We start from the raw sequence: 27,988 nt of genomic DNA on the forward strand, positions 1-27,988 counted from the left end.
TGTGTGGCCACAATGCAACAAATTAGGAGACAATGCAACAATATTAAATTTGTTTGCTGAGACAATTTTTTTTTATTAGGCATTGATACACAATAGCTTAGAGTTTTGTGACTGGCAGCTGTGTAGGCTTTGCAGTCAGTTCTGATCACTGTATCTGGGCAAGAAGTGGTATGAAAAGTAATAACAGAAATTCCTGATATTTCTTCAAGGCAACAACTGCTCATGCTCCTTGTTTAATCCTGCAGGTGTCATGGGAGAGGCGTTTGCTACTATTTTCAGGCCACAGATTAGGAAAACAGCTTTCACTTTTTGTAAGTCGTTTTGGAGTCTCTCTACATGGACAATTGTTCTTTGGCAGAGTGGCACTGCAATTTGCACGGAATACCTGGATAGAACAGCAAAAATGTTATGGCTATTGTAAATCTGATCCCTGTATTTATATATATATATATATTTTTTTTTTTTTATGAAAAACTAGATCAATTGTATAAGTTTTAATTTCATATCATAAACCTTTAAAATTGTATGGAAGCCTGAAAGTGGACACTTGTCAAAGCATACAAAAAACACTGTTGATAATTTCTGTCAAATAAAAAACAATAAAAAAATTAAAGGACCTAATAGCCAAAACTGAAATGTGTATGAGTGCATTTGAATTTCGAATAGACGCGCCATTACTATTGATAGGAGCCAGCAGGTGCATAGTTGGAATGTGGGTGCACTACAGTGTGCATATGTCTCTGAAATAGACATATTCTTTTACTAGAAGCACTTTACCTAATATAAGCATATTGCTAAAATGCTTAGATTCAAAACTGAAATGCACTCATGCCATTACAATTTTGACTAAATTGTGTCCCTTCAAGGAACAAAGAAGATAATTTTACTTTCAAGTAAAAGCTTTCCCTTCACTCTTTAAAGCGACATAAAACCCAAAATTTTAGATAATCTGCAGAGAAGAAACAGAGGCACGACAATGGCCTAGTACCACCAAACCAAGTGAAAATAGATGAGAAAATCAGGAATTGTACTCAGACGTGATGCACCCAATGGTGCTAGTGGGGCAGGCTGGAGCTTTTGCAGTAGTGCAGCTCACTGTGTCTGACCGCCGTGGTATCAGGTCTGGAAATCTTGAGGAGACACTCCCATTACCTGTGTAAGGATAAAGATCAAACAACCATAGCCCAATACCGTATAAACAGGGGCAAGAAAAGGCTGAGAAACGCGTTGTTTTTAAATAAAGATACTGTTTTTAACCATACACTTGCTGCTTTGGGTTTCCTACTGTTTGCTGGGGAGTTCAGTCAGCTGGGCGGCTGCAAAACCCCAGTCTGCTTATACTGCACCTGGAGGTGCTTTCTTTCCTGTAAGTGCAATCAATCTTCCTTTTCTTGCCCCTGTTTATACGGTATTGGGCTATGGTTGTTTGCACTTTATCCTTACACAGGTAATGGGAGTGTCTCCTCAAGATTTCCAGACCTGACACCACACCGGTTGGTCACAGTGAGCTGGGCTACTGCAAAAGTTCCAGCCTGCCCCACTTGCAGCGTAGGGTGCATCACGTCTGTGAGTACAATTCCTGTTTCATCTATTTTCACTTGTTTTGGTGGTACTAGGCCATTGTGGTACCTCTGTTTCTTCTCAGCAGATCATCTAACATCAGGATTGGATCGTCCTTTGACAGAGAGCTGCCTTGTTTTGGATTATATGGACATTATGTTTAGTTTGTATATGTTTTATGTCATTTAGTATTCGCTTCTAGAGCGAGAAGGAAGCGCCCTCTAGGGGATTTGGTGTGCTCCTGTGCATCATCCTCGTTTCTAAAGAACCCAAAATGTCTTTTCATGATTAAGATAGAGCTTGCCGATTTAAACAACTTTCTAATTTGATTTTTAATTATCACATTTTCTTCATTCTCTTGGTATCTTTTGTTGAAAAACAGTGACGTAAGCTCAGGAACATGCACATGTTTGGAGCACTATATGGCAGCAGTTTTGCAAGAATGTTATCCATTTGCAAGAGCACTAGATGGCAGCACTATTTCTTGCCATGTAGTGCCCAGACACCGACCTAGGTATCTCTTCAACAAATAATACAATGAGAACAAAGCACATTTGTAAAAAGAAGTAAACTGGAAACTTTTTAAAAATTGTATGCTCTGTCTAAATCTAAAAAAAAAGTTTCTTATTCTTTTTATAGTAGATCATTAACAAATTAAGAAATATTTCACCTATCCCTGTCTGGTAGCCAACACATTAAAGAGAACCACAATGATTTAAAAAACATTTGGAAACCATAAAGTCTTCCTACTTTTAGCCCTTAAATATATGGCCAATTGAAAATGAGGGTCCAATTGGAGCCTTATCACCCAGACTTTGGCTGTAATAGGGGCTGATCCTATTTGAATATTTTTGCAGATGGTGCTAACTTACTTTTACATGTCCTGTTTTATTCCATTTTTGATGATCACATGTCATTGACCCTGCAGGTACAGTCCTATAAATGGGCACTGCAGATATTGTCTGAAAACTTTGGATGCTGCATTTACCCGATGGCAGATCTGTCAGGTTAATAGTGGAGAAAGCCCTCCTGGAATCTGGATGACATGACAGAGAAGAATGCACACTGACTTTTGGTGCCAACCTCCTCTGCATCAGCAACGCAAACTGTCTCTTTTCTTCATTTAATTGTCCGATTCTGCTAAGTTGATGGCGATTTATACTCTTAAGTGTCTACAAAATAAATAATACTGACTTATGTGCCAAGTCCTATACAGAATGAAATAAGCACATACAGTAATATGACACAGGAAGATATCAAACAATTGCATTGTTTTTGCTTGAACTAATGTGTATATATATATATTTATATTATGTTTTTTTTTTACATATTAACCTTGTTCCCTTTAGATTTTAAAGGTACATTAATTTTAAAATGTAATCCACCCATGTTTAATTATGTAGTAGTAAAAACCATTGTAATATACTTTACAGTTTGTTTATTTTTACTGCCTCACCCCACTGTGCCTGAAATACATTCAATGGAATTCAAAAGTCTGACCTTGCAACATTCTATAAAGTTACAGAGCCATTATAGTGTTAAATTGACATGCTCTAATCTGTTAGAGTGTGTAATTTTAACACTAGTGACACTGTAATGCTATGTGTTTAACCCCTGCAATGGGGCAAAGTACTGATTGGAAGCTGCAGAGCACTGCTGGTCCCGAAGTGAAGACTGACACTAATCCAATCAGCAGCGCTAGTTGCACAGCTAGATCGATTAAACACAAACCATTATAATGTTGCTAGTGTAAAAATAATATGTTCTAAGCGATTAGAACATTACATTTTAACACTTTAATGGCCATTTAAATGCACAATTATGCAAGAGCTAATTTGCATCTCTCCTAACTGGCAATAACAAAGGATAAGATAATCATATTTAAAGGGACACTGTACCCAAATTTTTTCTTTCATGATTCAGATAGAGCATGCAATTTTAAGCAACTTTCTAATTTACTCCTATTGTCAAATTTTCTTCATTCTCTTGGTATCTATATTTGAAAAGCAAGAATTTAAGTTTAGATCCCGGCCCATTTTTGGTGAATAACCTGGGTTGTCCTTGCTGATTGGACAGCACCAATAAACAAGTGCTGTCCATGGTTCTGAACCACAAATTGGCTGACTCCTTAGCTTAGATGCTTTCTTTTTCAAATAAAGAAAGCAAGAGAACGAAGAAAAATTGATAATAGGAGTAAATTAGAAAGTTGCTTAAAATTGCTTGCTCTATATGAATCACAAAAGAAAATATTTGGGTTTAGTGTCCCTTTAAGAGACTTTTCAAGGGGTATGTCCTCCAACTGTAAAACAATATAAAATTTGTTATTATTATTTTTTATGCAGATCCTTTGCAATGCAGCCCTTATTTGCTAATACTGTATACAGTATACTATTCATATATATAAAGGTTAAAGGGTCACTAAACCCCAAAAAAATATTTCATGATTCAGATAGAGAATACAATTTTAAATAACATTCCAATTGACTTCGAGCATTTTATTGCACTATTGCCGGTGAAGGTATTAAACTTATTATTATAAATAGGTCAGTTCCAGAGCAGCAATGTACTACTGGGATCTAGCTGAAAACATCTGGTGAGCCAATGACAAGAGGCATATATGTTTGTAGCCACCAATTATAAGCTAGCTCCCAGTAGTGCACTGCTGCTCCTGAGCCTACCTAGCTATCGTTTTCAATAAAGGACATTAAGAGAAATCATCTTAATATATCTTATATTTAAACCCATGAAGCAATAAATATTTTTCTTTGAGCAGTGATGGTTAACCAGTGTCTTTCAAAGGTATATATTTTGACCTTGAGCTTTTAAAAGGGCTATATGATTATCTAAAACCCATGCTTAGGACCCACCAGGAGACGCCTCGCCCCTAATCCCCACCACAACACCATAAAAAACCCCGACAATACCACGAACCTCCCTGCCCTCTTCTAGACCACCCCCATACATAGTGCATTTTATTAACAGTTGTTCAACAAAATAAGTTATAAAGCATAACATTTGTGTGTAGTAGCTGGCATGTGTGTATAGTATCTGGCATGTGTGTATAGTAGCAGGCATGTAGCTCAGATCAGATGGCATGTGTGTATAGTAGCAGGCATGTAGCTCAGATCAGATGGCATGTGTGTATAGTAGCTCAGATCAGATGGCATGTGTGTATAGTAGCTCAGATCAGATGGCATGTGTGTATAGCAGCTCAGATCAGATGGCATGTGTGTATAGTAGCTGGCATGTGTGTATAGTAGCTCAGATCAGATGGCATGTGTGTATAGTAGCTCAGATCAGATGGCATGTGTGTATAGTAGCTCAGATCAGATGGCATGTGTGTATAGTAGCTGAGAGCTGGCATATGTGTATATATAATAGCTGACATATGAGTATTAGCCACCATATGTGTATATTAGCTGTCACGTATGAGTATTAGCCACCATATGTGTATAATATATTAGCTGTCTTATATGAGTATTACTGACTGTATTAGCCACCATATGTGTATATTAGCTGTCATGTCATATATGAGTATTAGCCATCATGGGCCCCATCCGATATGCAGCGTCGCCCGCAAAAGCCGGCGACGCTGGTTTTTGCGCGGGTTTGGTATCACATATACGGCGTAGCATACAACTTACACCCGTATATTTCACCCGTCGCCCGCAATTCTTACTCCCATAGGCTAACATGGGACCGCGTCATAAATCGGTATCCAATATCCAGCGCAATGCCTTACGTGGCGAAAATGGAGAAAACTTACTCCATTTTCACCTCGCCATAAAATGCAGCCGTAGCAGGCCTTGCGCTGAGTATGGGAGCACCGTAACTCCCTAAACTGCCTTCCAAAAAAAACCTAACACCTAACACATGCGCAATGTCTATCTACCTGTCAACCACAATCCCCCACCGCAATAACTAATAAAGTGTTTAACCCCTAAACCACCGCTCCCGGACCCCGCCGCACTTAAATAAAGTGTTTAACCCCTAAACTGCCGCTCCCGGACCCCGCCACCACCTACATTAAATTTATTAACCCCTAATCTGACCCCCCTACACCGCCGCCACCTACATTAAATTTATTAACCCCTAATCTGACCCCCCTACACCGCCGCCACCTACATTAAATTTATTAACCCCTAATCTCCCGCCCCTAACGTCGACGCCACTATATTACATTAATTAAAATTACAAGAAGTTTAAACTAATTACACCTAATCTAAGCCCCCTAATAAAATAAAAAAGCCCCCCAAAATAATAAAATGCCCTACCCTATACTAAATTACAAAATAGCCCTTAAAAGGGCCTTTTGCTGGGTATTGCCCCAAAGTAATCAGGTCTTTTACCTGTAAAAAAAAAGAACAATCCCCCCCCAACATTACAACCCACCACCCACGCACCCCTACTCTAAAACCCACCCGATCACCCCTTAAAAAAAAACCTAACACTACCCCATTGAAGATCACCCTACCTTGAGCCGTCTTCACCCAGCCGGGCCGAAGTCTTCATCCAATGGGGCAGAGGAGGGCATCCAGACCGGCAGAAGTCTTCATCCTATCCGGGCAGAAGAGGACATCCGGACCGGCAAACGTCTTCATCCAAGCGGCATCTTCTATCTTCATCCATACCACGAGGAACGGCTCCATCTTGAAGACCTCCGGTGCGGAGCATCCTTCCAGGCCGACGACTAACGACGAATGAATATTCCTTTAAATGACGTCATCCAAGATGGCGTCCCTCGAATTCTGATTGGCTGATAGGCTGATAGGATTCAGCCAATCGGAATTAAGGTAGGAAAAATCAGATTGGTTGATTTAATCAGCCAATCGGATTGAAGTTCAATCCGATTGGCTGATTGGATCAGCCAATAGAATGTGAGGTCAATTCTATTGGCTGATCCAATCAGCCAATAGGATTGAACTTCAATCCGATTGGCTGATTAAATCAACCAATCGGATTTTTCCTACCTTAATTCCGATTGGCTGATAGAATCCTATTAACCAATCGGAATTCGAGGGACGCCATCTTGGATGACGTCATTTAAAGGAACCGTCATTCGTCGTTAGTCCGTCGGCCAGGAAGGATGCTCCGCGCTGGATGTCTTCAAGATGGAGCCGCTCCTCGTCGGATAGATGAAGATAGAAGATGCCGCTTGGATGAAGATGTCTGCCGGTCTGGATGTCCTCTTCTACCCAGATAGGATGATGACTTCTGCCGGTTTGGATGTCCTCTTCTGTCCCATTGGATGAAGACTTCGGCCCGGCTGGGTCAAGACGGCTCAAGGTAGGGTGATCTTCAATGGGGTAGTGTTAGGTTTTTTAAGGGGGGGTCGGGTGGGTTTTAGAGTAGGGGTGTGTGGGTGGTGAGCTGATTACTTTGGGGCAATGCCCCGCTAAAGGCCCTTTTAAGGGCTATTTGTAATTTAGTATAGGGTAGGGCATTTTATTATTTTGGGGGGCTTTTTTATTTTATTATGGGGCTTAGATTAGGTGTAATTAGTTTAAACTTCTTGTAAAAAAAAAATATTTTCTGAAATTTAGTGTTTTTTTTTGTAATATAGTTTATTTAATTTAATTGTATTTTATTTTAGCTAATTGTAGTTAATTAATTTAATTAATGTATTGATAGTGTAGTGTTAGGTGTATTTGTAACTTAGGTTATGATTTATTTTACGGGTAATTTTGTAATTATTTTAACTAGGTATCTATTAAATAGTTATTAACTATTTAATAGCTATTGTACCTAGTTAAAATAAATACAAAGTTGTCTGTAAAATAAAAATAAATCATAAAATAGCTACAATGTAATTATTAATTATATTGTAGCTATCCTAGGGTTTATTTTATAGGTAAGTATTTAGTTTTAAATAGGAATAATTTAGTTAATAATAGTAATTATTTAGATTTATTTAAATAATAATTAAGTTAGGGGGGTGTTAGGGTTAGACTTAGGTTTAGGGGGTTATAAAATTAATGTAGGTGGCGGCGGTGTAGGGGGGTCAGATTAGGAATTAATAAAATTTAATGTAGGTGGCAGCGGTGTCGGGGGTCACATTAGGGGTTAATAAATTTAATGTAGGTGGCGGCGGTGTCGAGGGGTCAGATTAGGGGTTAATAAATGTAATGTAGGTGGCGGCGGTGTCGGGGGGTCAGATTAGGGGTTAATAAATTTAATGTAGGTGGCGGCGGGGTCCGGGAGAGGCGGTTTAGGGGTTAATACTAGGATAGGTTTATTGCGGTGTGGGCTATGGCGGTTTAGGGGTTAATAATTAGGCTTATTGCGTTGTAGGGGTTGTCGGTCTAGGGGTTAATACATTTATTATTAGGAGTGAGAGGGGGGATTGCGGATATAGGGGTATACGTATTGGGCTTATTTTTGGGAGGCGTGTTAGACAGTTAAGGGAGATTTATTTATTTTTTTAACTTTTCTTAGGCGCCGGCAGTTTTTAAAGTGCCGTAAGTCACTAGCGACTCCAGAAATTTGTAGTTACGCTTATTTCTGGACATCGCTAGTTTATCCGACTTACGGCACTTTAGGAACTGCCGGCGGGGTATATGTAATACCCCGATGTGCGAGGTGAAACTAAGGGGAGGCGCGGGTTCCCTCGTTTGCGCCAAAAACTACACCGTATATCTGATCGCGCCCCATATGTGTATATTAACTGTCATATATGAGTAGTAAGTATTAGCTTATATATGGTCAATTTAAATAATACAGCCAGGAATTCTGTTATAAATTAAATCCGCCATCCTACCTCTCATTTCATTACCGCCGGTCTGGCCATCTGGTGTAATAAATAATTTTTACTCACGCTGCTTTGCCAATGCCGGCAGCCAGTCAGATTCAGCGCTCCCCTGCTGGGGGCACCCTAAGGCGTCTGTCACTGCCTTATACAAACACCGGCTCTGGGACCCACAGAAAAAAATAAATACACTGGGAGTAAAGATGGAAAGTGGGAGTGCAGTGAAGGTGCATGTGATTTTTCAGGTACAATAGAAGATATTTGTTTCCTGGGAGTTAAAAAGTGTTTTAATTTGCAGCTCTGTAAGGAGAGCACAAGGGACACAATAGAGGGTCTTACTCAGCCTTAGGCTTGTAGTTACTTACTGTCAGCCGTAAAGGATCAGCCCAGGATTCAACCCAACTGATAGCGTGGAAAGAAACACGCTAGCACACTGAGAAATAACCAGGACGTGACCCACTCAGGAAACAAGATAAATAAAATGTAGAAGAATATAATGTACTCACAAAAGATGTAGTATTTCAGTATAGTCTCTTGAGGTCTGAATTGAAGCACAATAGATAGCGGTTGAACCCTTTAAGAAGGATTGTAACTTTAGGTAGTTGGAAGGTATAATAATAAATGTCCCTTTAAGCAGGTTTGCAACAACAAAGGATAGTTCCTTTTAGCAGGTTTGCATCAAACAAAAGATAAATGTCCCTTTAAGCAGGTTTGCATCAAACAAATGATAATTGTCCCTTTGAGCAGGTTTACAGCAAACAAATAATAATATCCCTTTAAGCAGTTGTGTATCAAACAAATGATAAATGTCCCTTTAAGCAGGTTTGCATCAAACAAATGATAATTGTCCCTTTGAGCAGGTTTGCAGCACATAAATAATAATGTCCCTTTAAGCAGGTGTGCATCAAACAAATGATAAATGTCCCTTTAAGCAGGTTTGCATCAAACAAATGATAATTGTCCCTTTCAGCAGGTTTGCAGCAAACAAATAATAATGTCCCTTTAAGCAGGTGGGCAGCAAACAAATGATAAGTCAGACAGGCAAGTGAAAGAATATTCAAGCAAGAAGATTGAGAGGGTAGGCAAATATCGTAGTCAGACAGGCAAGGGTCAAAATATCCAGGAGACAGATTTGAGGGAATCAGGCAAGGCGAAGTCAGGCAGGCAGGGGTCAAGATATCCAAGAAACAAATAGTATACTCACAGCACCGGAATGAAGGAGAACAAACGGGCCCCGAGAAAGATCTCCCGCCACCATTTAAAGGCAGAGGAGCAACGCCATGACGTCAGAGGGAGTTCCGGAAAAAAACACGTCACGTTGCTAGGCAACGTGACGATACACAAGACGGCGATGAACGGATAGGAGTGTGACACTTACCACTGTTATAGAACTTGTGATATTTGTGTAGCAAATCTGTATACCTGCTAACTGTCCCAATGTTCTTTAGACAGTCCGAGTTTTTAGCCTCCTCTCCTGTGTGCATTTTATATTAGAGGTGCAGAATAAAAAAAAATAATATAGGCCATTTGATGAACAGGCATGTGCATAAAGGTGACAGGTACAGAGCAGAACAGATGCAGTTAAAGGGACACTAAAATAAAAAATGTTACTTTCATTATTCAGATAGAGCATGCAATTTTAAGCAACTTTCTAATTTACTCCTATTATCAATTTTTCTTCCTTCTCTAGGTATTTTTATTTGAAAAGCAGGAATGTATGCTTAGAAGTCAGCCCATTTTTGGTTCAAAACCTGGATTGTGCTTGCTTATTGGTGGCTAAATGTAGCTACCAATCAGCAAGTGCTAGCCAGGGTTCTAAACCAAAAATGATACGGCTTCTAAGCATACATTCCTGCTTTTCAAATATAAATACCAAGAGAAGGAAGAACAATTGATAATAGGAGTAAATTAGAAAGTTGCTTAAAATTGCATGGTCTATCTAAATCATGAAAGAAAAAATGTGGGTTTCATATACCTTAAAGGATACATTGGGTTAGTACTTCCATAACCTGCTTACTTTTTTTCTTTTTCAAAATATTAGCAGCAATAAAGGTTGTCTTGTTTCTGGATCTGATTTTCTTAAAATGTATTTATATATATATAGGCGCTGGTATTACAAGTTAGGTGCAATGCGAACGCGACCTTGAGTGCGTCCAATGGGAGGTGTGCGTCCAATGGGAGCCTCGTTCTCATGCCGTGAGACACGGCATGAGAATCTAGCGCAGTGAAGAGTGTAAGTCGGGCAGCAATGGGCAGCAAAAGTGAAATATATATGTATATGAATATTTAAATAAATATTTATGTGCTAATATGTGTATATACACTTATTAACACATAAATATATATTTCTTTCATGTAATTAGCAAGAGTCCATGAGCTAGTGACGTATGGGATATACATTCCTACCAGGAGGGGCAAAGTTTCCCAAACCTCAAAATGCCTATAAATACACCCCTCACCACACCCACAAATCAGTTTTACAAACCTATGGAGGTGGTGAAGTAAGTTTGTGCTAGATTCTACGTTGATATGCGCTCCGCAGCAGGTTGGAGCCCGGTTTTCCTCTCAGCGTGCAGTGAATGTCAGAGGGATGTGAGGAGAGTATTGCCTATTTGAATTCAATGATATCCTTCTACGGGGTCTATTTCATAGGTTCTCTGTTATCGGTCGTAGAGATTCATCTCTTACCTCCCTTTTCAGATCGACGATATACTCTTATATATACCATTTCCTCTACTGATTCTCGTTTCAGTACTGGTTTGGCTTTCTACTACATGTAGATGAGTGTCCTGGGGTAAGTAAGTCTTTTTTTCTGTGACACTCTAAGCTATGGTTGGGCACTTTTATAAAAAGTTCTAAATATATGTATTCAAACATTTATTTGCCTTGACTCAGGATGTTCAACGTTCCTTATTTCAGACAGTCAGTTTCATATTTGGGATAATGCATATGAATAAATCAATTTTTTTCTTACCTTAAATTTGACTTTTTTTCCTGTGGGCTGTTAGGCTCGCGGGGGCTGAAAATGCTTCATTTTATTGCGTCATTCTTGGCGCGGACTTTTTTGGCGCAAATTTTTTTTTCTGTTTCCGGCGTCATACGTGTCGCCAGAAGTTGCGTCATTTTTTGACGTTTTTTTTGCGCCAAAAGTGTCAGCGTTCCGGATGTGGCGTCATTTTTGGCGCCAAAAGCATTTAGGCGCCAAATAATGTGGGCGTCTTTTTTGGCGCTAAAAAATATGGGCGTCACTTTTGTCTCCACATTATTTAAGTCTCATTATTTATTGCTTCTGGTTGCTAGAAGCTTGTTCACTGGCATTTTTTCCCATTCCTGAAACTGTCATTTAAGGAATTTGATCAATTTTGCTTTATATGTTGTTTTTTCTATTACGTATTGCAAGATGTCCCAGATTGACAATGAGTCAGAAGATACTTCTGGAAAAACGCTGCCTGGTGCTGGATCTACCAAAGTTAAGTGTATCTGTTGTAAACTTGTGGTATCTGTTCCTCCAGCTGTTGTTTGTAATGAATGTCATGACAAACTTGTTAATGCAGATAATATTTCCTTTAGTAATGTTACATTACCTGTTGCGGTTCCGTCAACATCTAATACTCAGAGTGTTCCTGTTAACATAAGAGATTTTGTTTCTAAATCCATTAAGAAGGCTATGTCTGTTATTCCCCCTTCTAGTAAACGTAAAAAGTCTTTTAAAACTTCTCATTTTTCTGATGAATTTTTAAATGAACATCATCATTTTGATTCTGATAGTGGTTCCTCTGGTTCAGAGGATTCTGTTTCAGAGGTTGATGCTAATAAATCTTCATATTTATTCAAAATGGAATTTATTCGTTCTTTACTTAAAGAGGTCTTAATTGCATTAGAAATAGAGGATTCTGGTCCTCTTGATACTAAATCTAAACGTTTAAATAAGGTTTTTAAATCTCCTGTAGTTATTCCAGAAGTTTTTCCTGTCCCTGATGCTATTTCTGAAGTAATCTCCAGGGAATGGAATAATTTGGGTAATTAATTTACTCCTTCTTAACGTTTTAAGCAATTATATCCTGTGCCATCTGACAGATTAGAGTTTTGGGACAAAATCCCTAAGGTTGATGGGGCTATCTCTACTCTTGCTAAACGTACTACTATTCCTACGGCAGATAGTACTTCCTTTAAGGATCCTTTAGATAGGAAGATTGAATCCTTTCTAAGAAAAGCTTACTTATGTTTGGGTAATCTTCTTAGACCTGCTATATCTTTAGCGGATGTTGCTGCAGCTTCAACTTTTTGGTTAGAAGCTTTAGCGCAACAAGTAACAGATCATAATTCTCATAGCATTGTTAATCTTCTTCAACATGCTAATAACTTTATTTGTGATGCCATCTTTGATATCATTAGAGTTGATGTCAGGTATATGTCTCTAGCTATTTTAGCTAGAAGAGCTTTATGGCTTAAAACTTGGAATGCTGATATGTCTTCTAAGTCAACTTTGCTTTCCCTTTCTTTCCAGGGTAATAAATTATTTGGTTCTCAGTTGGATTCTATTATCTCAACTGTTACTGGAGGGAAAGGAACTTTTTTACCACAGGATAAAAAATCTAAAGGTAAATTTAGGTCTAATAATCGTTTTCGTTCCTTTCGTCACAATAAGGAACAAAAGCCTGATCCTTCACCCACAGGAGCGGTGTCAGTTTGGAAACCATCTCCAGTCTGGAATAAATCCAAGCCTTTTAGAAAACCTAAGCCAGCTCCCAAGTCCACATGAAGGTGCGGCCCTCATTCCAGCCCAGCTGGTAGGGGGCAGATTACGATTTTTCAAAGAAATTTGGATCAATTCAATTCACAATCTTTGGATTCAAAACATTGTTTCAGAAGGGTACAGAATTGGCTTCAAAATAAGGCCTCCTGCAAAGAGATTTTTTCTTTCCCGTGTCCCAGTAAATCCAGCGAAGGCTCAAGCATTTCTGAAATGTGTTTCAGATCTAGAGTTGGCTGGAGTAATTATGCCAGTTCCAGTTCTGGAACAGGGGCTGGGGTTTTATTCAAATCTCTTCATTGTACCAAAGAAGGAGAATTCCTTCAGACCAGTTCTGGATCTAAAAATATTGAATCGTTATGTAAGGATACCAACATTCAAAATGGTAACTATAAGGACTATCCTGCCTTTTGTTCAGCAAGGGCATTATATGTCCACAGTAGATTTACAGGATGCATATCTGCATATTCCGATTCATCCAGATCACTATCAGTTTCTGAGATTCTCTTTCCTAAACAAGCATTACCAGTTTGTGGCTCTGCCGTTTGGCCTAGCAACAGCTCCAAGAATTTTTACAAAGGTTCTCGGTGCCCTTCTGTCTGTAATCAGAGAACAGGGTATTGTGGTATTTCCTTATTTGGACTATATCTTGGTACTTGCTCAGTCTTCACATTTAGCAGAATCTCATACGAATCGACTTGTGTTGTTTCTTCAAGATCATGGTTGGAGGATCAATTTACCGAAAAGTTCATTGATTCCTCAGACAAGGGTAACCTTTTTAGGTTTCCAGATAGATTCAGCGTCCATGACTCTGTCTCTGACAGACAGGAGACGTCTAAAATTGATCTCAGCTTGTCAAAACCTTCAATCACAATCATTCCCTTCGGTAGCCTTATGCATGGAAATTCTAGGTCTTATGACTGCTGCATCGGACGCGATCCCCTTTGCTCGTTTTCACATGCGACCTCTTCAGCTCTGTATGCTGAACCAGTGATTACACAAAGATATCTCAAATAATATCTTTAAAACCGATTGTACGACACTCTCTGACGTGGTGGACAGATCACCATCGTTTAGTTCAGGGGGCTTCTTTTGTTCTTCCGACCTGGACTGTAATTTCAACAGATGCAAGTCTGACAGGTTGGGGAGCTGTTTGGGGGTCTCTGACAGCACAAGGGGTTTGGGAATCTCAGGAGGTGAGATTACCAATCAATATTTTGGAACTCCGTGCAATTTTCAGAGCTCTTCAGTCATGGCCTCTTCTAAAGAGATAATCGTTGAGACAATGTCACAACTGTGGCATACATCAATCATCAACGAGGGACTCACAGTCCTCTGGCTATGAAAGAAGTATCTCGAATACTGGTATGGGCGGAATCCAGCTCCTGTCTAGTTTCTGCGGTTCATATCCCAGGTATAGACAATTTGGAAGCGGATTATCTCAGTCGCCAAACGTTACATCCGGGCGAATGGTCTCTTCACCCACAGGTATTTCTTCAGATTGTTCAAATGTGGGGACTTCCAGAAATAGATCTGATGGCCTCTCATCTAAACAAGAAACTTCCCAGGTATCTGTCCAGATCCAGGGATCCTCAAGCGGAAGCAGTGGATGCATTGTCACTTCCTTGGAAGTATCATCCTGCCTATATCTTTCCGCCTCTAGTTCTTCTTCCAAGAGTAATCTCCAAGATTCTGAAGGAATGCTCGTTTGTTCTAATGGTGGCTCCAGCATGGCCTCACAGGTTTTGGTATGCGGATCTTGTCCAGATGGCCTCTTGCCAACCGTGGACTCTTCCGTTAAGACCAGACCTTCTGTCGCAAGGTCCTTTTTTCCATCAGGATCTCAAATCCTTAAATTTAAAGGTATGGAGATTGAATGCTTGATTCTTAGTCAAAGAGGTTTCTTTGACTCTGTGATTAATGCTATGTTACAGGCTCGTAAATCCGTATCTAGGAAGATATATTATAGAGTCTGGAAGACTTACATTTCTTGGTGTCTTTCTCATCATTTTTCCTGGCATTCTTTTAAAATTCCGAGAATTTTACAGTTTCTTCAGGATGGTTTGGATAAAGGTTTGTCTGCAAGTTCCTTGAAAGGACAAATCTATGCTCTTTCTGTTCTTTTTCACAGAAAGATTGCTAATCTTCCTGATATTCATTGTTTTGTACAAGCTTTGGTTCGTATAAAACCTGTCATTAAGTCAATTTCTCCTCCTTGGAGTTTGAATTTGGTTCTGGGGGCTCTTTAATCTCCTCCGTTTGAACCTATGCATTCATTGGAAATTAAATTACTTTCTTGGAAAGTTTTGTTTCTTTTGGCCATCTCTTCTGCTAGAAGAGTTTCTGAATTATCTGCTCTTTCTTGTGAGTCTCCTTTTCTGATTTTTCATCAGGATAAGGCGGTGTTGCGAACTTCTTTTAAATTTTTACCTAAGGTTGTGAATTCTAACAACATTAGTAGAGAAATTGTGGTTCCATCATTATGTCCTAATCCTACGAATTCTAAGGAGAGATCATTGCATTCTTTGGATGTAGTTAGAGCTTTGAAATATTATGTTGAAGCTACTAAGACTTTCCGAAAGACTTCTAGCCTATTTGTTATCTTTTCCGGTTCTAGGAAAGGTCAGAAGGCCTCTGCCATTTCTTTGGCATCTTGGTTGAAATCTTTAATTCATCATGCTTATGTCGAGTCGGGTAAAACTCCGCCTCAAAGGATTACAGCTCATTCTACTAGGTCAGTTTCTACTTCCTGGGCGTTTAGGAATGAAGCTTCGGTTGATCAGATTTGCAAAGCAGCAACTTGGTCTTCTTTGCATACTTTTACTAAATTCTACCATTTTGATGTGTTTTCTTCTTCTGAAGCAGTTTTTGGTAGAAAAGTATTTCAGGCAGCTGTTTCAGTTTGATTCTTCTGCTTATAATTTCAGTTTTTTCATTATAAGATTTAAACTTTATTTTGGGTGTGGATTATTTTCAGCGGAATTGGCTGTCTTTATTTTATCCCTCCCTCTCTAGTGACTCTTGCGTGGAAGATCCACAACTTGGGTAGTCATTATCCCATATGTCACTAGCTCATGGACTCTTGCTAATTACATGAAAGAAAACATAATTTATGTAAGAACTTACCTGATAAATTCATTTCTTTCATATTAGCAAGAGTCCATGAGGCCCACCCTTTTTGTGGTGGTTATGATTTTTTTGCATAAAGCACAATTATTCCAATTCCTTATTTTTTATGCTTTCGCACTTTTTTCTTATCACCCCACTTCTTGGCTATGCGTTAAACTGATTTGTGGGTGTGGTGAGGGGTGTATTTATAGGCATTTTGAGGTTTGGGAAACTTTGCCCCTCCTGGTAGGAATCTATATCCCATACGTCACTAGCTCATGGACTCTTGCTAATATGAAAGAAATGAATTTATCAGGTAAGTTCTTACATAAATTATGTTATATAAATATATACATATATATTTATAGAGAACACACAGTTCCCATAGATTGCTATGTAAAGGCACTTTTCAGTGCAGTTCTTTTGTTTGTTTTCTTGTCACTTTAAGCCCTAAAAACTGCTTTGTGCAGTTATTGTTTTTTTAAAATAAAAATTCTACCCTTTTTTTAATTTTGTAAAACTACACTACACTGTATTTTGGGGGCAATTGGGGCACATTTTGAAAATTAACCAGAGATCTGACCTTACACTCTTAATGGCATTAATCGTGCCGTTATAAACTCTGTCTAAACCATAACCGCTTAATTTTGAATGCACTCCCTCTTTCAACTGTTTTTACCACCAATAAAAAAACTTGCTAAGAATTGTTGCAAGCAGCTATAAATACATTTGGTTCTGGTGATTTCTGGAAAGTTATTTCAACTCTCCTTTATTTGCAAATTGCATTGCTAAGTTTAGGGGAATAACACTGCGCTGAGAATACATTTGGGGAGTTTCTGTATTTACTGGTAAACAGAGGAAGTAAACAAGACCTATTCAGTTTCAGTACTTTGTACATTTTAGTAAACATTGTATCTCAGCACTATTTTGTTAAAGTTTCTATCACAAACCTATATGCTACATAAAGAAATTTAGTGAGAGTTTGTGTTGCCCCTACAAACCCTTACAACTGTAATTTTGCAGCAAAATAACATTTTTATTTTTCCAAATTTGATATAGTAGATATATAATTAAATCATGTTGGGGTTTTTTTGGCTTTTTTTGGGGGGTGGGCACTTTTTTTCATCTAAGGAACTTGTTTATCTTGTCGTAAATCAGATGTTCTGTGTATCATATCCAATCAGCCAGGTTAATTTTACCCCATGGGCAAAAAAGAAAGAGAAGCTTTAGAGAGATACTAAAAAAGTTCCTGTTTCTTTATTTTCACTAACAAAAGGTTTTTGGGGCAAATTAGGGCCATTTTGGAAAAGTTATACATTTTCAAATGTGGTTTAATTGCTAATATATATTATGCATATATACATCAAAATTGTTCATTTTCGATTGTCCTTTCGTTAAAGGTCATTTTTTTCTTTGTTTTATTTTAAAAAAAGTATTATTTTTTATTTTTAAATAACCACATGTTGAATGTATGTCATACATGTGATGGATTATTTTTTTTTTTTTCAGGGTCAAATTTCATGTTTTGTGATTTTCATTTTAGAAAATGTGGATAAATATTGTAGCATTTTTTTGTTTGCTTGAAATATATAAAAGTATACATGTTTTTGTATAAAAACTAACTATGCTTACTTTATAGATATATATTGCAATCAGAGAACCAGCACTCAGTGTGTGAGGAAGGGATGAAAACCCTGAAGTGTGGCTTTAAATCTATTGGGTGCTGGTTATCTGGTTGCTAAATAATTGCTTCCTGGTACTGGATCCCCTTGGTCTGTGTGAGTGAACCTATCCCTGGATTTATATATAACTATATATATATATTTACAATTTGTAAATTCCTGCTCTTTCATATGCATGATGGCATTTATTTCAGTATAATGTCCCTTTAATTATGAAGCAATTAGCACATCTAGGCAAGTATACCCTTTCTTTTCCCAAGTACTCTGTATAAATTGCTACCAATGCAGCAGAGGATTTTGAATAAGATATGCAAATTAGATATACAATGTTTCATGCTTTTTGCTTCCAGTACTTTATTCAACCACAGAGATCCCCATATGGGGTAGGTGCAGTAAAAATAAAACCACTTCGGGGGGGGACTTTAACATGGTCTGTGACCCGCAGATGGATAAGAGGCTCCAAAAAGGCAAAAACTTAGACTCATACACGGTTAATTAAACCTCCAAGTTTAGATCCTATGTTCTCCAAAATAATCTTTATGATATCTGGCGGGCTCTTCACCCCAGCGATAGGGACTTTACCTTTTTCCTAAACCGCATAACTCCTACTCCAGATTAAATCACTTCTTTACAGATTCTTAGACTCTGGACAAAGTCACTAAATCTCAGATTAGAGTATGCTCATGGTCAGACCATGATATCTTGACCTTTACACTATCCACAGATACCCAGATCTCCTCCCTTCCATCTTGGAAACTTCCAAAGGGCTTGTGGGAAGACCCAAATTTCAAACCCCTGATCCAGTCTTTCATAGCAGAATTTTTATCCTTTAATGAAACCCACAGACCTCATACCAAATTCTTTTGGGCTCCCTTAAAGCCTACCTCAGAGGAATCTGTATCCAAAAGCAAGCAACACTTAAGTCACAGAGGAGTGCCCCGTTAGTTCTCCTACTGACTAAATTAAGAGTTAAACAGTCTCTCAATAAGTCCAACTCCTCTCCAGCCATTGCATTGGCAATAACCGCTTTAAAAAGCCAAATTAAGAATAAAGAACTGGAGAGAGTACGACATGCCTGTGATAGATTTATACACCTTTTATACTACCAAGGAAATAAAGTCTCAGCCATTCTGGCCCATAAACTTAGGGGCAGAACTACGGCCTCCAGAATTCTGGATAAAGATAAAGAAGGTATGCTAGTCTCTTCCCCTAAGGATGTTGAAGATACCTTCGCTAACTACTATGCCAATCTGTATAATCTGAGCCGGTCTGGAACTATTCCTGAGTTGCCGTTGTACTCTATCACAGCATTCCTATGGAATCTCAACCTCCCTTGCCTAGATGAATCTGTTAAGGAGTACCTGTTAGCTTCCTCCTCCCAGATGAGCTCCAATTAGCATTAAAGCATATGCAAATCACAAAAGCCCCGGGCCCAGATGATTTCACAATGGTTATCTACAAAACATTCCATCCCCTGCTCTCCCCGGTTCTTCTAAACCTTTTTGCGGAGGCACGAGATAGCGGTTCCTTTAATAAGGAATTCATCCAAGCCTCCGTGTTGGCAATTAACAAGGCAATTAACAAGGGAAAGACCCAACCCAATGCAGTAGCTATGGCCCCATCTCCCTGATCAATTTAGATGTGAAGTTGTACGCAAAACTTTGGGCAAATCGCTTCTGCCATTTACTCCCAAAACTAATTAATCTGGATCAGGTCTGGTTCACTTTGGGCAGAGAGGGCCGAGAGAAGTGGCAAGACAGAAGATGCCCATGCTGGCCCTCTCTCTAGATGCCGAAAAACATTTAACAGGGTCAGATGGGTATATCTATGGGAGGTACTTACCCAATTTGGATTCCCTAGTGAAGTAATTAAAGCACTGCAGGCATTGTATTTTTCGCCCCACCCTAGAGTCAGGGGGATGAACTAGGCAGGGATGCACCCTCTCCCCATTGATTTTCACTTTAGCGATTGAGCTGCTAGCTCAGGCGATTTGCAACTCCACAAAAACTCCAAAGTGTTCAAGTCAGCGGAGAAGAAAAAAGGATTGCCCTATTTGCTGATGAGATCACCTTATTCCTCACAAACCCAATAGGTTCTCTCCCGGAAGTGTTTGAAATTATCGACCACTTTAGCAAACTTACACCTAGATTTAGAGTTCTGCATTAGCGGTCAAAACCAGCGTTAGGGGGTCCTAACGCTGGTTTTTACCGCCCGCTGATATTTAGAGTCAGTCAGGAAAGGGTCTAACACTCACTTTCCAGCCGCGACTTTTCCATACCGCAGATCCCCCTACGCCAATTGCGTATCCTATCTTTTCAATGGGATCTTTCTAACGCCGGTATTTAGAGTCTTGGCTGAAGTGAGCGTTAGAAATCTAACAACAAGACTCCAGCCGCAGAGAAAAGCCAGGAGTTAAGAGCTTTAGGGGCTAACGCCGGTTCATAAAGCTCTTAACTACTGTGCTCTAAAGTGAACTAACACCCATAAACTACCTATGTACCCCTAAACCGAGGCCCCCCACATTGCCGCCACTCTATTACATTTTTTTAACCCCTAATCTGCCAACCGCACACCGCCGCAACCTACATTATCCCTATGTACCCCTAATCTGCTGCCCCTAACACCGCCGACACCTACATAATATTTATTAACCCCTAATCTGCCCCCCCCCAACATCACCGCTACCTTACCTACAATTATTAACCCCTAATCTGCCGACCGGACCTCACCGCTGTTCCGATCAGCCAATAGAATGCAAGATCAATCTGATTGGCTGATCCAATCAGCCAATCGGATTGAACTTGAATCTGATTGGCTGATTCAATCAGCCAATCAGAATTTTCCTACCTTAATTCCGATTGGCTGATAGAATCCTATCAGCCAATCGGAATTTGAGGGACGCCATCTTGGATGATGTCCCTTAATGGAACCTTCATTTGTCGGGAGTTCGTCGTGGAGGAAGGATGTTCTGCGTCGGCGGGATGAAGATGGAGCAGGAAGAAAGAAGATTGAAGATGCCGCTTGATAGAAGACTTCAGCCGGATGATGGACCTCTTCAGCACCCGCTTGGATGAAGACTTCAGCCGGATGATGGACCTCTTCAGCCCCCGCTTGGATGAAGACTTCAGCTGGATGATGGACCTCTTCAGCCCCCGCTTGGATGAAGACATCGCCTGGATAGGAGCAAGACTTCGGACCTTCTTCTGGACGGATCAGTGATACCCGGCGTGGTGAAGATAAGGTAGGAAGATCTTCAGGGGTTTAGTGTTAGGTTTATTTAAGGGGGGTTTGGGTTAGATTAGGGGTATGTGGGTGGTGGGTTGTAATGTTGGGGGGGTATTGTATGGGTTTTTTTTACAGGCAAAAGAGCAGAATTCTTTGGGGCATGCCCCGCAAAAGGCTCTTTTAAGGGCTGGTAAGGTAAAAGAGCTTTTTAATTTTTATTTTAGAATAGGGTAGGGCATTTTTTTATTTTGGGGGGCTTTGTTATTTTATTAGGGGGCTTAGAGTAGGTGTAATTAGCTTAAAATTGTTGTAATATTTTTATAATGTTTGTAAATTATTTTTTTATTTTTTGTAACTTAGTTCTTTTTTTATTTTTTGTACTTTAGTTAGTGTATTTATTTGTATTTATTTGTAGGTATTTGTATTTAATTTATTTAATTATAGTGTAGTGTTAGGTTTAATTATAACTTAGGTTAGGATTTATTTTACAGGTAATTTTGTAATTATTTTAACTAGGTAGCTATTAATAGTTATTAACTATTTAATAGCTATTGTACCTGGTTAAAATAAATACAAAGTTGCCTGTAAAATAAATATTAATCCTAAAATAGCTACAATATAATTATTATGTATATTGTAGCTATATTAGGGTTTATTTTACAGGTAAGTATTTAGCTTTAAATAGGAATAATTTATTTAATAAGATTTATTTTATTTCGTTAGATAAAAATTATATTTAACTTAGGGGTGTGTTAGGGTTAGGGTTAGACTTAGCTTTAGGGGTTAATACATTTATTAGAGTAGCGGTGAGGTCCGGTCATCAGATTAGGGGTTAATTATTGTAGGTATAATATAGGGGTCGGCGGGGGTTAGGGGCAGCAGATTAGGTGTTCATAGGGATAACGTAGGTTGCGGCGGTGTACGGAGCGGCAGATTAGGGGTTAATAATAATATGCAGGGGTCAGCGATAGCGGGGGCGGCATATTAGGGGTTATTAAGTGTAAGGTTAGGGGTGTTTAGACTCGGGGTACATGTTAGGGTGTTAGGTGCAGACTTAGGAAGTGTTTCCCCATAGGTAACAATGGGGCTGCGTTAGGAGCTGAACGCTGCTTTTTTGCAGGTGTTAGGTTTTTTTTCAGCTCAAACGGCCCCATTGTTTCCTATGGGGGAATCGTGCATGAGCACGTTTTTGAAGCTGGCCGTGTCCGTAAGTACCGCTGGTATTGAGAGTTGCAGTGGCGGTAAATTATGCTCTACGCTCCCTTTTTGGAGCCTAACGCAGCCCTTCTGTGAACTCTAAATACCAGCGGTATTTAAAAGGTGAGTGGGGAAAAATACACGCGTAGCTAACGCACCCCTTTGGCCGCAGAACTCTAAATCTAGCCGTTAGTTATTATAAAGTAAATCTCTCCAAAACGGAGGCCCTCCCTCTTAATTTACCAAGGTTTGAAATGGAGATCCTTCACTCTACATATGATATTAAGTGGTCTACAGATACCGTAAAACACCTGGAGTTCAGCTATGCCCAGACATGAAACATGTCAGAGATTTCAAACATTCTTTCCTCCTATGCGAAGTTTAAAATATACTAACCTCTTGGAATTTACGAGAGGTGTCCTGGTTGGGCCGTATAGCATCCTTAAAAATGACAATCCTTCCTAAGATACTTTATTATTTTAGATGTTTGCTGCTAAATGTACCAAAAAACATCCTACATACCCTTCAATCCATGTTTTGGAAATTTGTCTGGCAGAAAGGAAAACCAAGAATATCAGGCAAAACTCTTCATAGAAGATTTCAAAAAGGGGGAGTGACTATGCCGAACATAGTAGGCTACTATGAAGCGGCAAGGCTGTCTCATATACTGGCATTGGCTAATTCTGGGGAAACTCAGAGATGGAAGGGTGTTGAACAGTTCTCACTGCAAGTGCGTATGCTACTAAGTGATCTACCTTGCGTCCCCACTTATAAGTGGAAGGAACTAAAAGTACATAACTATGTTGTCCGGGAGGGTCTCGAGGCGTGGAAAGACCTGATGCATTACCCTGACATTGCCCCCCATCCATCCCCTATCCACTTGATCCCAGGTCTCCTTGCCGCTCTTCCAGACTCACATGGATCCCAATGGAGGTTGAGAGGTATTTAGCCGATCTCCCAACTCTACTCTTGGAACTCTCTGAAGACCCTAGACCAGGTAGATTTTGATCTTCCCAATAACCCCCCCCCTGGCTCAAGTTTGAATACACAAGACTGTGTAGCCTCTTCATTTTCTGGGGGTTCCCGAGAGGAGGATTGAGAGACATAACTCCTTGGGAGAAGATTTGGGAAAGTGGCTCCAGATTACCAAAAAGTCTGTCATGGCACTATGAAGCAATCCTGAAATGTTCTAGCACTGATAGGCTCTGGCAGGTCAGAGCCTGGAAGTCTGACTGTTCCAGATCTTTATTCGATAAAGAGATACATAGAGCCATATCATTAACAAAGAAAACTTTACACTGTGACTGTGCCAATTTGGTCGAATTATATATGAAGGTCCTCCGCTGGCACTACACTCCACTCAGACTTTCCCAGATGTTTCCTTCTCACTCCTCCCTCTGTTGAAGGCAATGTGGAGAGAGAGGCTCAGAGATCACCACATCTGGTGGTCTTGGCCAGTTCTGGCCCCTGCCTGGAGACAGGTGTTCCCACTTTGCAAGAAGCTGGGTGGTAAGGTTGAAATAAAGCCAGAGGTGGCTCTGTTCAATTTGTTCTATCTTAAGTTGCCAAAAACCATTTAGAGACTCCTGATTTTTATATTCACAGGAATTAAAATGAATGTGGCTAGAAACTGGAAGAGTCCTGCTCCACCTGCCTTGTCTATGGTAATTGAAACAGTTGACCAGTTTGCTAAGATGGAAAGAGGTTTCTATCAGAATCTTAATAGAGGACACCTACTGGTCCACATGGAAAACCTGGTTTATATTTCGAGAAACTCTGGATGACCTAAAAACGATCCATGAGTCCTCTCCTGCCCCTGACCCCTCCTTGGTACTTACCAGCCCTCCACCCTTCTTTGTGCACCTTAACTCTCCTTACCTCGCCTTCCCTCATACCCACCCTCTCACACCTGGAGATCCTAACTTTGGCCAGGCCCACAGAGTATACTTAAACTAGATAAGACCAGACCGACCTTAGGTCTCCAAATCAATAAGTAGTCAAGCATATGTTAAATCTTCACCTTGACATACATCTAAGGCACGCTACGCTATGTTGCCATTTTTCGGCCCATACCCAAAAAACTTTAGATGTTATGGTAGATTTTGGCCATTACTACAGGTAGCCAACGTCTCATTAGGGGCAGAAATGTAGTTCATTTAGGGACATATGCTCCCCTTCTGAGGAAAATGATTTATTTAAGGTCTACCTAATTGGAAATTTGTTGATTTTCTTTCCTTTTCATGGTAATCAGTAAATATATATATTCAATATAAATTAAGTCAACTGATGTTATTTGATGTCATTCAACATTTTTATGTTATGTTCATATAAAAACACAATAAAAAAGTTTGAAAAATAAAAAAATTAAATAAATAAAACCATTTCAACACAGCTGTTGCAAGCTTGTTAGCACTCATTAGCAGAATATAGGTTTGATTTGCTGCTAGGTGGAGCTTATTTCCAGGGCAAAAGCAATAATAAAAAAGAGAGAAATAACCATGAAGGACCATACTGTAGTTTTGCATTAATAGAATTTGCTTGTTTAATGCCTAACAAATGTGTGTGTGTTTAGATTTATATTGGTGCATTGTATAGTGAGATTACAGACAGAGAATTTGTAATTAATTGCCTTGTCATTAAACTGGTTGCTGGGGGTATTTGAGCAAACATTTTATTATTTATAATGGTATTTTAAATATTTATCTGTTTATATAAAAAGCCAAACACCTTATAAACAGACAAGGAAGTCAAAATTAAAGGGACAGTCTACTCCTGATTTTTTATTGTTTAAAAATATAGATAATCCTTTTAATACTCATTTCCAGTTTTGCATAACCAACTAACACAGTTATATTAACAGAATAATAAACCCACATTCTTTTCTTTCATGATTCATATAGAGCATGCAATTGTAAGCAAACTTCTAATTTACTCCTATTCTCATTTTTTCTTTGTTCTCTTGCTATCTTTATTTTAAAAGCAGAAATGTAAAGCATAGGAGCCAGCCCATTTTAGGTTCAGCACCCTGTATAGCGCTTGCTTATTGGTGACTACATTCAGCCAAGCAATAAGCAAGCATAACCAATTTCTGAACCAAAAATGGGCCAGCTCCTAAGCTTTACATTCTTGCTTTTTAAATGAAGATAGCAATAAAACGAATAAAACTAATAGGAGTAAATTAGAAAGCTGCTTAAAATTGCATGCTCTATCTGAATCATTAAAGAAAATGTTTGGATTTAGTATCCCTTTAATATAGTTTCTGCCTCTGTGATTACCTTGTATCTAAGCCTCTGCAGACTGCCCCCTTATTTCAGTTCTTTTGACAGACATGCATTTTAGCTGATTAATACGGACTCATAGGTAAGTCCACAGGAGTGAGCACAATGTTGTCTATATGGTATACATGACCTAGCCCTGTCTAGCTGTGAAAAACTGTCAAAATGCACTGAGATAAGAGGTGGTCTTCAAGAGCTTAGAAATTAGCATATGAGCCTACTTAGGTTTAGCTTTCAACAAAAAATACCAAGGGAACAAAGCAAATTTGATGATAAAAGTAAATCGGAAAGATGTTTAAAATTAAATGCCCTATCTGAATCATGAAAGTTTATTTTGACTAGACTGTCCCTTCAATCTTTCATGATACAAGAAAAAAAAACAACATTTAAATATCTTTCTCTTTCTATTCTTTGTTGAAACGTAGGTAGTTTTACAAGAGCATATCGAGGTAAGCATCCTGAGCGTTCATGTGATTTGAGCCCTATATGGCAGCAATATTTGCAATAATCTTGTAAACAGTGTTATTCATAATGATAAAGACATGTGCCTGCTCATAAACCTACCTCAGTATGCTCTTATGGAAAATACATACATTTTAAAAAAGTATTTTGATTTCCCTCATTGCAACTATATATTCCTCCTATCATAGTAAAAGCATTTAATTTATTTTTTTACTTATAATGTGACATTTGTAAACTCTATTTTGGGGGCCACCTATTACCCTGATATCTGTCCATATTATAACCCTAATCGCTACAATTGTACTCAAACTTAGGCAACATACATTTTTAAGTTCTGATTGGTATTTTATTTTATAAATAATAACTTTAAAAAAATATTTGTAAGTTAGTTGCTCACTAGTAGAATTGGGTAATGAAACAGAAGGAAAAATATGGTTAGAGTAAATATTAGTGAAACAGTATAAGGTCTTCATATTAGATAGTTTAATGATAATCACTATAGCAACATCTACTTTTTATGCTTATAAGATAATGTTATATAACCCAGTGTTTTTCAACCAGTGTGCCGTGGCACACTAGTGTGCCGTGAGAGATCCTCAGGTGTGCCACGGCAGACTGACAACTGTGTGACATATTTTTTAAACTTTGCTTGTTTTTTACTCCCAGTGCAGGGGTAGTTTGTAGGAGGCATGGCATAACAGCACAATACATACAGTGTGTGTGTGTGTGTGTATATATATATATATATATATATATATATATATATATATATATATATATATATACATATATACACACACACAATGTGTGATTTTTTTTAAATTTTGGGATGGTGGTGTGCCACAGGATTTTTTAATGTAAAAAAGTGTGCCACGGCAAAAAAAAGGTTAAAAATCACTGATATAACCTATCAAGGATATGTTTGCAAATAACTAAATAATCATAATTACATCACAATATGTGATATATTTATAAAACTCCAATAGAACCTTTAACACTCTTACAGACCTTTACCCTGACTTAGTTTTCATGTGAGGACACTATGGATAAAGTTGTGTACCCCCGATTTATGTAATGGGTAACTGTTCAAATCAAGTCAAAATTAAAATGTAATGTTTCAGATACAGCAGGCAACTTTCCAATTTACTTCCATTAATAAAATGTGCACAGTCTTTTTTTTATATTTACACTTTTTGAGTCACCAGCTCCTACTAAGCAAGTGCAAGTGTATATGGTCCTTTAATAAGGTAGAATTTTTAAACTTTGCTTTTAAGAGACATTCTAGTATAACAAATGTTAGTTTCAAATAAATTCCCTTTTTAATATAAATTTAACTCCTACACTAGAGTTTACTTCCTAGTCAAAATAGCAATCCTGAAACTTTCCAATTCTGCTCCAGATGATGATATGATCAGTGACTGGAGCATATGCATATATGCCTGCATCTCATTTGCTCACCAACTGTCTCCTCATTGAGTGTGGAACAGAAGCACAACTTTTACTTTATAGTAAAGAGCTTTTTAGAGGTTAAACATATAGAATTTTGTTTAAAAATAAAATCCCCTAACAAAATAGAGCATTTGACACTAAAATATTTCTTTAAAACTCCCTCATGTGAATAATCCAATTGTGCAGAACTAAGACCACTTGTGACCACTTAGGTTGATACTGGTTAAATAACTAACACAATTCTTCAGCACATCCTTGTAGAAAAATCTCATGAGGATATAAAACCTCTATTTCCCCTTGTAGCTAATGCATAATACACAACTCTATATCTTGCAAAGCTGCAATTTAATCATAGTAGTATATTCTGTAATAAGTTTAGAATAAAATAACAAAACTCACCTGTGTAAGGTTCCTTTGCTCTCTTAAGAAGTAATTTGTGACCGACCGTGAAGCACTCATTAAATCAGAAAGGCACAGAGAATAAAATGGGTCATTTTTATACAGAAATGATAAAGATATCCTGGGATTAGCA

The 27,988-nt window shown here is 38.6% G+C and overlaps 1 long non-coding RNA gene across 1 annotated transcript; it reads right to left on the reverse strand.

The window, feature by feature from the left end:
• Positions 1 to 43: 43 nt before the first annotated feature.
• LOC128647782 (uncharacterized) lies at positions 44 to 27,988 on the reverse strand. The gene is made up of 2 exons (XR_008400413.1): positions 27,856 to 27,988; positions 44 to 385 (listed from the first exon to the last, which is right to left on the reverse strand). It is a non-coding gene; the product is annotated as an uncharacterized LOC128647782 (long non-coding RNA).

Source organism: Bombina bombina, chromosome 2 (assembly GCF_027579735.1).
Source record: "Bombina bombina isolate aBomBom1 chromosome 2, aBomBom1.pri, whole genome shotgun sequence".
Classification (NCBI taxonomy): domain Eukaryota; kingdom Metazoa; phylum Chordata; class Amphibia; order Anura; family Bombinatoridae; genus Bombina; species Bombina bombina.